Here is a 13444-nt window from a genome sequence, read left to right on the forward strand (position 1 = left end):
TGAATTCAAACAGCCCGAGTGTCAAGGGGCAAAAAAAAAAAAAAGTCTCAAGGAAACCGAAGCTGGATTCGGACTACAAGTGCTAAATTCCAATTTAGTAGCAATTTCGGACCCTGTGTTTACATTTACTGAACACCTGAAACTAGATTTATATGACAAAGTTCAAGAGGCTGTTTTTTTTTTCTCTCACAGGTGTTTTGAAAATGCTTCATGACAGTGTAAGTAGCAGAGGGAAAGAAAAAAAAAAAAGAGCCTTAGATCCAAAACAGGTTCCGTCAATATGTGGATTTAACAAGAAAGCATCAATGGAAACAGAGCTGAAATAGAATGGAAATGCAAAATAAAATAAAAATCCTTCCCAGCGCACCATAAAACATCATAAAGACACTAAAACCATTCTTTTGTTTTTTACACACAAAACAAGACAAAGACAACAGAGCAATAGAAAGGCGGCCGAAAATAAAAATCATCCCAATAAAATGTCCCCTTCCCTTCTTTTGGATTTCACTGCCTGCGTTTGAAGGTTTAAGAGTTTTCATTTCGAACAACTGATTAAGCTGCAATTTGCGCCCCAATGTAAAGATTTACCAAGGCAATTGCTCTGCCATGGGAAGTTTACAGTGTCTAATGTGTAACTTTTTTTTTTTTACACGTGTACGTAGCCCGGTAAATTCCGTCTCTGACATCACTCACCTGTGGTTCCCACCTCCCTCCAAGATCCCACAGTCCGAGTTACGAGCTTTAATACTTCAGCCATTCAATCATTCTAGTTTTTATTTTTTTTTCTCTTTTGCCGCTTGTCTCCGGACTTCTCCCGCTCGTAAAGAAAATAATATTTGTCTTTCCGACTGCACTGTGGACCGCAAAGTCCTCGTGTTTTATTTGAGTCCGGGCAGTAAAAGTGCGTTCTCCGTCCACCGTAAGCTGTTGTTCTTCTCTTAAACTTTGCGAGGGCGTAGTTTGTCTGTCAAACCGCTGGAGGGAAAAGTCCCCCAAAAAAATCCAACGTGGAAGTCATAGCCAAGTGTGATTTTAAGGGAGGATATTTTCTATCGAGCATGTCATTTATTGAAATGCTCTACCAAAATGCTTGTAGGGGTGATGTATCACTAACACGCTTCCTTGGCGCCATTGTACTACTTTCCTATTGACATGTGTGGTCGTCATTCACTAATAAAATTCATCTCCCAGACTTTAATTGAATTTATGTATTACTTAGAAAAATATTCCACAAAGCTAAAAAAAAAAAAAAAGACTAACAAGCTGGCCTCGGAGTATTTATGTATCAAAGCGACTAATTTGTCACAAGTGCAGGTGCTACGCCGGCTCGCTAGCTAATCAGAGCAGAGAATCAGACGCGAGGAGCGACGATTCATTAAGCAGGCGAGGAGATAAGTGGGGGAGGAGAGGCATCTTGGGAATTATGTCTTTCTCTCCATGCCGCAGCATAAACTTGAAATTAACGAACACTTGGGAAACCGATTTATTTTTTATTTTTTTTTAAATGCGCGCCAAGTGGCTAAAGGTTAAAGTTGTTTTACAAATTATGCAGAGACGCACTGAATGATCATAATTGCATTGATAGTTTCTAAACACAGAAAAATATTTATCCTGTTTGTCATTTATTAGATTTTGACTAGGGCCCGACCGATTAATCGGCAAGCCGATGGAATGGCCATTTCCACAATCTAAAACAAATATGACTTTCAAACATAACACAATGTAATTTCCATTATGGCTAAAGTAAATATTATGCTGGATGGTTTTACTGTCTTGTAGTTTTATTTTCCAGAATATAAAAGACTCAAAAGGTCTTATTTTCATTAAACATTCACTTGTGATATTGATATAACTTTTCTACATTTATTATCTTCCCCGTTCTCTTTCCACTCCCGCCGACGTCAACTTAAAAGGCCAGCGATGCGTTATATTTCACACCTTATCAGCGAGATAGAGTGAAGGACAACAATCTGCAGCTACTGCACAACGCCATGCCAAGCGTCATCATCTATTTATAGTGCCAAGTCACATCGCATCACCCACCCCGGATCATTTTTGCCTTCGCTCAACGTGCAGGTGGGGGGGGTGAGCTAAGTGGAGCGTCGGTGACAGAACGGCGCCCACTGCAGTAAGTCACGAGCACTGTAAAGTGCATTCATTCAATCCGAGGGTTTCATCTGGCAACGGCGGTCCGACATTATCTGGCATTACTGTGTGTTCAAAGCACAGACTTGTGGCTGTCAGAGCCATCCATGTGTCAACCAGTCTGACTCAGAGGGACAACAAGCATGTGTGGGCAGGCTCCAAGAGCATCTTGTGTGTGTGTGTGCGGCGTCAGTTTACCCTTTCCAGTAACACTACTATCTAATGTTCATCTGTCAGTAATATAATTCTGTCAACATAATCAACACCAAGGATCTCCGCTTAGTTGCCAAAGAGTTTAAATGATGACAAAATATAGTCCCCACCCCAGTAGTTACACAACGTTTGCTGTCGGAGCGAAAACTGACAAGAGAAGCTGGGAGACACCCAAAAAAGGAAGAAGACAGAAAGATGGCACTTACTTGAGGAAAAGGCTCAATGAAGATGACTTCCCTCCAGTCCTATAGGTGGCAGTAGTGGTCAGCACTACAAAGGATATTTCTGAGAGTCTGTTAAAAAAAAAAAAAAAATCTAAATTCTGTCCTGGCAGTTGGGGTCCGAGCATATTTCAGGGTGGGCCAGCGCCTCCGCGGTCCCCCCTCTATCTCCGCCAGTGCGTTGATATGTGGATTACCACCGCCTATAGAACTTAAGTGGAACAGCGCAACCCCGGACACAGTTTGCAGAGTGCACTTCAACCGGGCGCTTAACTCATGCAGTGTGAGGTTGAATTTAAAAACAACACCTCTGAAACAGAACCGCATATGCCCAGCGTAAGAGGGGGAAAAAGTCCAAAGTGGTAAATGACAAAAGTATTTCATGTCAGGGTCCCACTTTCTACGTTGACAATGCTATCATTTTTTTTTCTCCTGCTCAATATGATTGTTTGACGGCTACCCAAACCCCCAAGATTGACAATAAGAAGAAAAGATCAAAGATGGGTGCGAACAAGCTAACGCCGAACGAGCAAGAACATGTGCGCGTGGTTACCGTTGGTTTGGGAAGTCGATACGAGTGTAGTCGAAGGCTAAGAGGGGGATACGCTTTTGTGGCTGCTCGTGTTTAGGTTTGGCCGCACCTGATGACAGAAGGCAGTTCTTGACTGGCTGCTAAGTTGCCCGCGCCGCCGTCACACTTTTGATCCAACTTCGGTCCAAAGGGAAGGTTGCATGCAAAGCATCAGATGGCCCGGGACTTGAATTCTGGGACAAATGACATATTCAGAAGATTCCAACTCAAAACAGACAAGGCCGTTAAAGACGGGACGACTTGTGCCAGAAGATGAGTAGGGCAAGAAAAACAATGTGACGATGATGTCATAATGTTGCCTCAAAGCTCTCACGAAAACTTCATAAAATTCCAGCAAACCAGTGTGGCGCAAACTTTTTGTACAGCAGACGTTTTATTTTTAAAATTTGCATCCTTTGCGATTTGAAAATTGCATTCGACTGCATTGCGGTGTTGATTTGAATCCGATTTGAGTCCAGCCCTAATTGTAATTCCTAAAATGAAAGGTCCACTGTGATGAAAATGTTGAATCTGTTATCTTTGGATTTTACTGATACGAACCAAAAAAATAAAATGGACATAATTACAGGCAAATAAATCTCAAATTTGAGCCATTCTCCGTTGTCCCTCGCCAAGCCGGCCGAATTACGATAACGACTTCCAAGTGTAAGTTGTTTTTCCTCTAAAATGACATCCTCGAACTGCCTTCTATAAAAGCTCTGTGTTGTGTGTTTTTCTTACAAAGAGCCCGAAAGAATTTAGCCACTTCAACTTTCATTGCCTGATGCCCTTTTTTATTAGGCCCGGGTATTTTACGAGCAAAAGGAATGAGTTATGTTGGCTAAACGCTGCGTGTTGTTTTAGGACCCGTGCGGGTTCTCCATTAGGGTAGTCATTTTGGTCTACACCTCATTCTGCAGCCCGTAAAGAGCCAAACCTCAGAGAATGTGCGTGGCTAAGCGAAGCGTGGAATAACAATGACACAAGAATAGAAGGCGCAGTCCGAGGGTGAGAAAAGTGATTGGAAAACAAGAACAGAAAGGAGAAGAGGGAGGCGGGAGCATCAAACGATCGGCGAGAGGGAAATATGAGAGGCATTTGATTATTCCCATGGCTGGATACTTAGCATAGAGAACCCCTTTCTCTTTCTGACTTTCAAGCACATAGAGCCATTAACACACACATAAACACACACGCAGTGCCGATCATGGTGACCACCCAGCCGGTGCCCCCTGGCCCCCCACCTCTCACCTTGCTCAGGGGCGCTAGAGCTGAGAAAAACTACACCATTCACTTCCTACGCCCTCTCCCCCCTCCCCTCCCCTGTCGCTCTCATTGGGTCTCTCTGTGCTCCCATTCATGTTGTAACAACTCATAAAGGAAGCAGACTTTGACCCACCTCAGTAAAAGTCGCCAATCTACTTCGATCATCTGTTGCGCCGAGGCGGGCCCGGGGAAATTCGCGGCGACTCTCCTGGAGACGAGGCTTGTCTGATGACTTCCTGTGCAAAGTAAAAGACGAGATGTTGGTCAATTGGCTTGTATTGGAAGGACGTTGTATGAGGTGATAAGTGAAATATCAAGTACATTTTAATATGCCAACACGCTATCAGAAGATTCGATACGTCAGAGTTTGGGGGAGCGTATCAAATACTTGGCAGATGATGTCACTACTTTAAATGCAATACACACACAATGATTAGCAATTGCTCTTTATCTGGAGCTCAATAAAAGATCGTCAACTGCAGTCACCGTGAAAATAGGTTGGCAACACCCTGTGCTTAAATGGACACGAGGCACCACACTGAAAATATCATAATTTGTTAAAAAAAATATCAAACTTGTAGCAATGCAAATTTAACATTCGTACAACTACTTATTTTTTGACAATAAATTAACTGTATTTTTTTAATATTCATACAATACATAGCTCAATACATACAATAGCTCCGCCAGTAGTTAAAATTATTTAAACAGTTTACCTAAGATTATTTATAAGCAGTCCCTGCATTAAATTGACTTGGTACTCAGTATTCAGTGGGACGAGTATGTGAAAAAGTACTTCATAGCGCATGTTAGTCTTTAGACTTGAGCTCAATGGATGTCGCTAATTGCTGATAATGCAGCTGATTGAAAGCAAATAAACAGAGATAATCAGTCAGAGGCTGGCAGGCAAACAGACAGTCAGGTCACTCACATGAACCCACACACAAAGAGACAGTGATCAACATGACGAGAGTCCGACCAGTCATTTGGAGCCACATGTGGGAGCAGTAGCAGGGAAACCAAACTGAGGTCAGAGGTCACGCAAGATTTGGCTTTCCCGCTTCTCAACCGAATCGTCTTTTTATACACACAGCCGTCCAAGCTCTCCGACCACACACACCTGCCGTGCGCCGGCAATTTGGCAACCCGAATGTAAAGGAGACATATTTTGTCATTTTTCCACAGCATCTTGATGCACATGTGTTTTCTCCCGCTGCCACGCTCTTCATAAACACATCAATTGGGCTGACAGTGCACAGCGGGAGGGAGGCTGAACCGACAGACAGCCGGGGGGGAGACAGAAGCCTCATAAAAATAAAAAAAATAAAAATAAATTCACTTAATTTATTTCCCTCCAAATGCACACTCGCACCTGACTAAATCATCACGCGTCAAACTGGAGACGGCCCCCCACCGCATACGGACGAAACGCGATCCCACTTGTGCTGTGCGTACCCGAGCCAACGCCGGCAGTGAAAACACGCCACGCACGGCGTTCGCGCGCGCTTCCGAATGGATTGGGCAGATGTGCCGTCTTTTCAAAAATCCGCGTGCCCATGTCCCCCCCCCTCCCATACCCATTGACTGTGCGTTTGTAAACACGGCCATTTTGTTTGCGAGTCCTGCTTTGCCCTACGGAAGCTGCTAAGGTAAAAATAGTACAAACAATATTGTAATTGATAAGTAATTGCAATAAGTTACGTTAAACATGAGGTCACAGCAGAAAAAAAAAGACCAAAACAGAGCTTATTTTGCTAAACAGGTGTTTTCATTTACTTTGACTCAACCACCCCCAGCGGCCTCCCGTCCCCGGGCTCCCACGGACGGCGGGTCTGCGTAGCCAGACCTGCATCTAATTTGAATGTGGGAGTAAAAATAATGAGCTGCAAATTGCCTTTATTTAGAGTTCACGGCAAATGTCAGACGTAATTGGCCCTCGTGTCATGATTTCCACATCCAGGTGACGGCTGATTTGTTTCAACTTTGCCCTCTGTTCTTTCGGCAAACGCACAAATCCCGTCCGAAGCAAAGAGGTGTCATTAAAAACATTAGCATGCTTTTGAAATACTTCACTTTTTGTGCGACTAACTTGACGAATAGAATCCATTTCACACATTGCCCGGATGAATGGGACGGAATGATTGATTGACAGCTTGCCGGGTTGCGCCTACAGTAGCGACAGTGACTACTCATTTATTTTTGACTAATTCCATCTTACCATCACTCTCTTTGTCAAAATCCACACTGGTGGCACTAAACAAACATTTGCGTGTGCTCTTTTTATGGGCCTTAAGTGTTTCTGAGCAGATGCATCATGGGAGTCGGTGAAAGGAACGGTGAAAGGGGGTCATAGCGAATGCAATCTGTTTTTCCTCATAATGTGTGCACCTAGCATAGACTCTGAAAGGGACCAGTACTTAGTCTGCCCAAGAGGGAAACACTCTTTTCCTCTTGGAGCATCAAACAGTGTAAAGGTAAGAGGGGCGGCGGGCACATAAAAAGTCTCCACACAAATATTTGAATGGCAGGTTTTTGTTAGGAAAAAAGAAAGGAAACTCCAATTTATAATCAGTCAATGCCATCAGCCATCAGTCAGTGTTGCCATGCGGAACGACATTGGACACGTTTTCGTGCCCTCTCCGAGGTGAGCTTGATGTGTTTGTGCAAGGCTAAATCAGTTGGAGGAGGTGGTATGAGGTGTGTGTGTGTGTGTGTGTGTGTGTGTGTGTGTGTGTTGGGTGCCCCCCCCACTCACACACACAGTGATTCATGGGCGCAAATGATCAGCGGTGAACAAACAAGCAAGCAAGCCACCCGTCCGTCTGCACAAACAAGCAAACAAACAAGAGACGACACACAAACGAGGCGTCGAGCGCAGACTTTAAGGAGATCAATCGCGTCGGGACAAATGAAAGCGCTCGGGGGGGCGGCGGCTATTTCCTTGCGAGGTTTATATATCTATAATAACTGTCTGAGTGCTTTTAAGAATTGTTTGGTGTCACCACTTTGCATGCATCTCTCCGTCGCGTGAACACTTGTAGTTTGGAGTGTCGTTTTGTTTTTCTTATGTGCGGTTGCTATTGTGAGCAAGCGTGTGTGTGTGGGATGTAACCCAAGCCGAAGCGGCACAACACAGCAGCCTGTTCAAAGGCCTGTTTGTATTATTACAGCTTGTCCAGCTGCTCAAGACAGACAAACAAGACTTGGTGCTCTGGGCTGCAAAACAGACCTCCCACCCTATTGTGGAAGCCCCCATGGCCCTACCCGGCCCAACTTTTCGCCTCAGATATGAACAAACTCACGCCTACACAAATGTATAGACGGGATATCGCCACACATGAAGGCCGCTTTGGTAGAAAACATCATTTATCAGAAAAAAAAAGAAAATTCCAGTTGGATTGATGGGACTGTCCTTATTGTAAAGTTTGGTGTCTTCATCTATTTTGCAAAATGGCTACGCCAATGTTTGTATAGGAATGCCCTAACAGTTTGAAAAGTGCTTCTACATTTTTTCAGCGCGGCGTAATGAGTAACACGACCTCCTGTCAAAATAGTGAGTCTCCAGTCCACATTTGCTTTTCGAATCCCACATACTTCCCTGAGCAATGATCCCGAAAACAAAATATTGCTTTATATACACAGCGATCCGCTCGGAGGGCCGATGGAAATTAATGCCTGTATTTTTAGCGCGGGCGTTTTTGTCCACAATATTTCTTTCAGAGTGCACTCCGCTGGCCTCTGAGCGGCTCCCTCCTCTGGAGATCTGCCAAATGGATCTGATCGAGGTGATTAAGATCACGGTAAGGCAACACTGGCTCCCTCCTTGCACCTCCGTCTCTACGCCCCCCCCCACCCCCTTTTATCCTTTTCACCTCAATTTGTGCCACTCTTGCTCACTTTCCACCCACTCACACTCCTCCGCTCGGCATCTCTCCTCCTCGTCTCCTCCATCGCCCTCTCTGACTCAGGGTCCCTGTGTGCCTGTATGTAACATCAGTAAAGCTGTCAGGCAGCCAGGCCAAGGTAAACAGCCCAGCGCTAGGTTCAGGGGTGATGGGGGGGCCTGAGATGTTTTTCCTCGGGAACCAAGGGACCCCCGGGGGCTTCTGGCTGGGGCCAGGGAGGAGGAGGGAAGATGATCCCCTCAGCTGCCCCCCCCCCCCCACACACACACTATGACAATCTTCACCTTTTTTGTCTCTTTCCTCCCCATCACTCTGTGCGTCGTGCTCATCATGCATCTGTGTACACAAAGCTCTTGGGCAGCAGCCTCGTCATAGATTTACATCATCCTCCATCAACATACACACACTTTCTGGCATGAGTCATTTACAGTGGAGCTTATAAAATCTGGATTTTAGTGCAAAAACAGTCATATTGATATAATTCACATTATTTTAATTTATTTATTTTAACGTATTTAGCTTATGTATTCTAATGTAATTGTGTTAACTTATTTAAAACTGACTGTGCACTTTTTACCATTTTTGATTTTGATTCGAAAAGCAAACAAATGCATTTTCAACCTTGGAGGTTCTGCTGTAGTGTATGAATTATGACATTCAAGAAAATACAACTGTGGAGACCGGGTTGGGGAGGGATCTATGGAGAAGAGCTCGTGAGTTGAGTGGCAACTAAGGACAGAATAGAAGAAGATAGAGTGAAGTGATATCCCTAACCTGTACATGACCCTTCTCATTCCCAGTAAGCTGCTCCCTCCGACGGTGGCAGATGGCCCGAGATGACGAGCGAGACGGTCTCGGAGCGGACCAGAGGTAGCAAATCAGACAAAGCAGTAAAAGCAGACCAAGTGGGACAAAGGACGGAAAGAAATCGAACTTTATGGAAGCAAAACTATGGTGAAGAAAAAAAAAAAAGCGTGAAGAGTGATTTAATGGGGGAAAACAAGAGAGGGAAACTTTAGAAAGAGTCTGGTCCAGCCAAGAAAAGCATGTAGAATTGAATTAAGGTACAGGGAACACAACCGAGCACAAGTAGAGAGGAGCAGGGGTGCAAAGAGAAAGAGGAGGACCATTACCTTTCTTACATTAGCCGTTACATCCCTTGGCGACTGTTGAGGGGTAAAAAGGGAAGAAACATCACAGGGTCGGAGGAAGGATTAGGATAATTGGAAAGGACTGTGAATGGGAGAGCAGCTTCACTAGTGGCCCGTGTATATTTGCAAATACTATTGCTTTTAGACAAATGGAGCAGCAGGTGGGGCCTCTTTGAAACATGTTGATGAATATAAAGTTTCATTTTTTTGTTCGTGGGCCGAGAAAGTAAGTGCTTCTGACAGAATATCGGCACAAGTATAAAAAATTAGAAACTCATTGTTGGAGATAACTATTGATTTGATTTAAAAAAAAAAAAAAAAAACTAGCCCTCCTTCGTGTACACAACCTACTGACATCAGCATGACATTTATCAACCACCATTTCACCGTAAATCTGCAGAGCAGAACATTTAGTGGTAGACATTTTTGGCCCAAGAGCAGAGCTATTTTATCACTTCATCAGTGACATTTAGGGTTCTCGAAAGGCTCCAAAAAAAATGTATATTTACCTTTCAACGTCTATGTGCAGCTTCGATTCTCTTCCTTTTCCCATTGCCCTGTCGCCATCATTCTTCCTGTTCTGTCGCTGGTCCGCATCAATCACAAACTGCCACAATGGTCTGTGACGGCTCACCAACAGGTCTGACACATGTCCTGCAACCCAGGGTAGCTTGGCTTGGCTTGGGTTGCTTGGCTCAACCAGCGGGCCGACAAAACACATCTGGACCCCAAATTACACAGCATTGGCATTCCAAAGCTGAAATTCCAATAGGGATTGGAGTTATGTGCCAGTTGATTCCATGTGTCACATACTGTAATTATGAGACAGACATCAAATGCAGCACATTAAATAACTTTGCTCCAATGTGTCAACAATCTACATTGTTGTATTTTAACGCTGGCAAAAAATATAACAATAATAACTTTAAGTATCTGTTTAGATCAAACCAACCACAATATAATAAAGGGATTTTGCGTTACAACAAATTCCAAACTTAATGTAAATGATTGTTAAACATTCTTATTCCGAAAGGTATTAATCAAAATGACTGAACTTAGTTTTAAACGTATCCTTAAACACAGTGCCATTTCTCAGGGCGTAAATTAAATCCATTAAATTACGAGTGTCAAATTAAATATTGTTATTCAACATTAACTTATGACTGGTTGTCGTGAGTTATTTTTTTAAATGATTTTTCGTGTCTCATTGTTGCGTTTTCATAAACACGACGGACATTAGCAGCAGCACTTACGGAAAGTAAGCTAACTCACGAGTGATGAGCGGGATGAGGGGGACAAAAAACGGCGAAGTCCACGTCCTTCTGCGTATTGTCTTTTAGTTTCGTAGTTTTGGGTTTGATACCGACTTGAGAACTTCTAAATTGCGGCTTGTATATTTGGAATTTCTGTATTTTGCTACATAACGCCTTTTGCCAAGCAACAAGATCAGGCAGGTGCTTCGCCAGCAGTTAATCACAGGAAATGGACGAAGAACTTCCGGGAAAGTTACAAAAAAAACAATAATCATAATATATATATTTTTTAAGTTAAAATGATGTTTACTATTTTCCACACTGAATTTCGTTTTTTTAAATACTTTGAGGTGGAAGAAATGTGATGGTAATGTTTTGCCCATCTTCGCGTATAATGACGTCATTCAGCCATCGACTCTTCTGCTGCTGTATGGATAGATAGACAGATTTGTAACCAATTAGTCAACTAGCTAGTGAGTTAACTTTACTATTTCATATTGACGTTTTAAGATCAAGGTTAACTAATATTATACAAAAGAAACGAGACTGGTAAGACAGTCATTTGCAGAATAAGAAAGTCTATCCAGACAAAATAGGTTGACAAGTTCTTGCATGCATATTGCTTGCTAACCATCATCAGTGTGGTTAAGGAACCAACCAACACGGTCAAACTACACTATGGCACATTTTTAAAATGAAAATGAGCCGCAAATACATCCAGCCGCAGAAGTCGAGCAAGTGCTTACATGTGTCGGCTCACTTTTAACTCTCTTTTGCTCACACACACTTGATCTACTTAGATCTCCCACATCTAACTACCACTTAACCTCACTTTCTCTCCTCACCCATCTGCTCACCCCCCCCCCCCCTTCAGCTCTCAATCCATCATCCAGCTGCGCTCTGTGTAATGACTCTATAGTCATGAACAACATTAATCCACACCATGTCCAAATGCATACACACTCACTCGTGATCAGAAAATCTTTTACTTTGTTCGGAATCCAATCTCGGCCTACTTCACCGCTACATCTGCCTCTCCAAGTGTTGTTTCGCTCCTCCGCTGTCCCTTTTTCAGGCGTGACATTTCTCGTCTTGAGTGGTCTTATCATCTTGGGCCTTTTATTTGACTCCAGCTTTGAACTTGTGTCCTCTTCATGTACCACACGGACTCCGTGTGAGAAAATAGTCTTGAAGTGACGCACGGTTATGAAGAGGTGCTCGCTGAGAGACACATTTTGTCAATATGTTGCTGCAAAAAAAAAAAACCCAATGAGGTCAAACACGAGATGACACAAGGAGAGTTTATAAATCTAAAACCTTATGGCATACATATTTTCTGCATCTGTGTTGCAGGAGAAAGGAGGCAAGGGTGTGTTCGTGTTGATGAATGTGCACGCGTGGGACCTCCCTTGGAGAAGTGGAGTAGAAAGACGCCTGCTGGAAAACAATAAATCCTCTATTAAGGAATATATAGCATGTTTTGACTCAAATTTTCCCCTCGGCCCTGTGACTCGACTTGTGTGTGTTGTCTCTCCAGTGAATTGTGGCCTGTTGGTTTGGCTCCTCTGAACAACCGCATGGGCCAATATTGAGTAAAATTGCACAATTGAAAATGACATCGAAAAGGGTGAGCGCCGAGCATTTCCTGTCGACATTAAGTGGCAAAATGGCCGCCGCTAAAACAGATGAAAACAAGTCGATTTTTCGTCTTAATTCATATACATAATATTAAACAAAATATTGCGTTTGGTTGGTTGAGTGGGGCAACTGCTCAAGGCTGGGTGACGTTCTCGGCGAGGAACTGTCAGATGCTCAGGGCATTTTGAGCAGGTGCAAAATCGTAGTTCAGCCTCGAAATGCATCAGTCCTGGAACTTTTCTGACAGGCCTTGTATATTCTTCTCACACAATTTCTCAACACCCCTTAATAAAGTTGGACATTTGTTTCAAATAAGTATTGCAAAAACGCCATTAAAAGCCAAAGAGATTCCCAAATTTGACAAAGTACTGTGTGACTTTAGAGACTTCTATTTTGTCGAATTGTGTTTTTTTGCACCACCTCTGGGAAATTCAACTTAAGAGGTCCCGCTCTGATCTGCGATGTTGCAAAACGCAGTTTGCCGCTTAAATAGATGGCTCCCAAAATGTATTCCTGGCTCAGAACCCCTAGCGAGATCTTGGTAAACAACTTGAGCATAATTTGGCCATCAAACTGGGCTGCATGCACGAAGAAAGAAACAAAGCCAAAGTGAAAAACACAATCTCCTCGGGGAGGTAATTAAAGTGTCCTATGTGATTAGCCATGTCACGTCAAGGAGGCTAGCGTGAGTTCTTCCTCGGCTGCTGTTGTGCGTACTGTACTGCGCATGCCTGTGGTGCTCCGGCCTGGGCCTCAGATCAACGTTGGTGGCGAAGGAGAGGTGTTGGGAGACCCTGGTGGAAGGGGGCAGGGCGGGGGGGGAGACAGAGAGGAAAGATGCTGGGCTACAAGTGGACACAATGTGTAATGGCAGTTCCAGCTGAGAAAACACATGCACCCGAGGAACACTAAAACCTGAGGGGTGAAAAATATGCGAGGCCTGCCGATAGGTCAGATTCCCCCACCGTATCTAATTCGATTTTACAAACTGTAAGAAAACACGCTGCTGTCTGAGCAGTAAAGCAAATATTTCAATTTTTTACACTTTTGCTGTTTTCACCAATGACTCAAAACGGTCTTT

General features: G+C 43.6%; 1 long non-coding RNA gene across 1 annotated transcript in view; it reads right to left on the reverse strand.

Annotated features, from left to right (window-relative positions):
- The window catches only part of LOC119121332, a 61909-nt gene extending 57276 nt beyond the window's left edge, over window positions 1–4633 (reverse strand). Inside the window, exons 1-3 of the long non-coding RNA XR_005097656.1 lie at window positions 4550–4633; window positions 3221–3344; window positions 2565–2651 (exon numbers count right to left, since the gene is read on the reverse strand). This is a non-coding gene — a long non-coding RNA (uncharacterized LOC119121332). The remainder of the gene's footprint in view (window positions 1–2564; window positions 2652–3220; window positions 3345–4549) is intronic.
- Between the last annotated feature and the right edge of the window lie 8811 nt (window positions 4634–13444).

The sequence above is a fragment of the Syngnathus acus genome, chromosome 4, assembly GCF_901709675.1.
Source record: "Syngnathus acus chromosome 4, fSynAcu1.2, whole genome shotgun sequence".
Lineage (NCBI taxonomy): Eukaryota > Metazoa > Chordata > Actinopteri > Syngnathiformes > Syngnathidae > Syngnathus > Syngnathus acus.